This window comes from Plasmodium gallinaceum, assembly GCF_900005855.1.
Source record: "Plasmodium gallinaceum strain 8A genome assembly, contig: PGAL8A_v1_133, whole genome shotgun sequence".
Lineage (NCBI taxonomy): Eukaryota > Apicomplexa > Aconoidasida > Haemosporida > Plasmodiidae > Plasmodium > Plasmodium gallinaceum.
In genome coordinates this window covers 9,910-11,636 of record NW_021628293.1, presented here as the reverse complement: position 1 = coordinate 11,636, position 1,727 = coordinate 9,910, and positions in this window count along the sequence as shown.

Genomic DNA, 1,727 nt, shown 5'->3' with positions numbered 1-1,727 from the left:
ATATAATATTTTATTATGCAAATACCATAAAATCTATTCAATTAACCAAAAAAAAAAAAAAATAAAGAAAATAATATAGTCTTTCAAAAAAGAGGATATATAATATATATATTAGTTACATTTCAACTTTATATTTTAAAAGAATCATTAAAATAAGATACAAAAAAATTTTAAACAGAAAATGTTATATAATATATTTCTTATTGTAATTTTTATGTTTATATTCCATTTATATTTATAAAAATGATTACATTTGTTTTTAATAACATCATTTAATAGTTTAAGTTTTATTTTTATATTTATTTTTATTTTTATCAATATATAGTGTAGCTTTGCTAATACTTTTATGCCAATATATCAATCTTAATATTAAAATTCTAATAATTGAGTAAATGATATATGTATAAAATTACCATTAATTACATCTTTAAAATAATTTAAATAATATAACTTATGTAACTATATATGTTGCAATATCTATTTACAACTTAAAATCCAATGTTCTATTTCTTTTTTATGTTATCTTAATTTTTTGAAGTTAAAATTTTAATTTTATTCATAGTTAACTTTTTTTTTTAATTTTAATAGATTTTTCCAATTTAAATAAGTAATAATTTCATACAAAATAGAATAATTCCTTAATTATAATAACAACCTTAAGTAACATCTACCATTTATCTAAATTTTTTCTTTCATTAATTAAATAAACTTAAGAAATAAAGTGCATAAGATGGTTAATGAAATGAATTATCAACATATAAGATAAATGTTGTGACGTGAATCTGAAAAAATGTGAAATATGAAAACTTAAAAAATTTTTTTTTTTAGAAGCAAATCTAGCTAAAAATATAAAAAAAATATATATACATAGATGTGAACTAAAAAGAAATATATTTTTTACAGAGAACTTCATTTAAAACATGTGCATATTTATATCTTCTTAATAGCTTGTATATACAATTAAAAAATTAAAAATAAGGAAAAATTAAATTTTTTTATTAAAGATGATTAATTTATTAATTGTCCTTTCAAATAAATTAATAGTATATTGAATAATCAAATTAATAAAAAACATGTAGAATAATAACTACTATTATTATTCGTTATAAAATAACCTTAAATAAATGATATATTAATTTCCTATACATTGACATTTCTAGAGCAATGAACAGATATTAATAAAGAGCTTTTATAGTTTCCTCTACTAATTTAGTGAATTTAAACATAATTTTTCAATTCTATGAACTACAAAAATCTTTTATATATAGTCTACTTCATTGAACATTCCATGTTATTAAAAAATATTTATTAACATTAATAAAAATCTCTGCTTTTATTAAAAATTTAATTCCTAATTGAATATTAACTCTTAATTCATATATATGATTTATAATGTTATGAATAATGTTTAGGAACTCAAATCCGCTGCCTTCAAGTTAGCAAACATAGGCAATTAATGAGACATATTAAATTATATAAATATTACAAATATAAAAATTTTATTATTATGTATTGGTGGTTTATTAACTGGGTGTTCGGCTACTCTTATAGAGCATCGAACAAACAAATTAATAAAGAGCATGTAGAGTTGACTCTACCGTTTTGATGTATTTGTATATATTTTTAAATGCTTTGAACGAGTGATTCTTAATTATGTGATCTACTTCGTTCAGCATTCTTTAATTTCAATAGGTATTTATTTACTTTAACAAAAATCTTTATTTTTA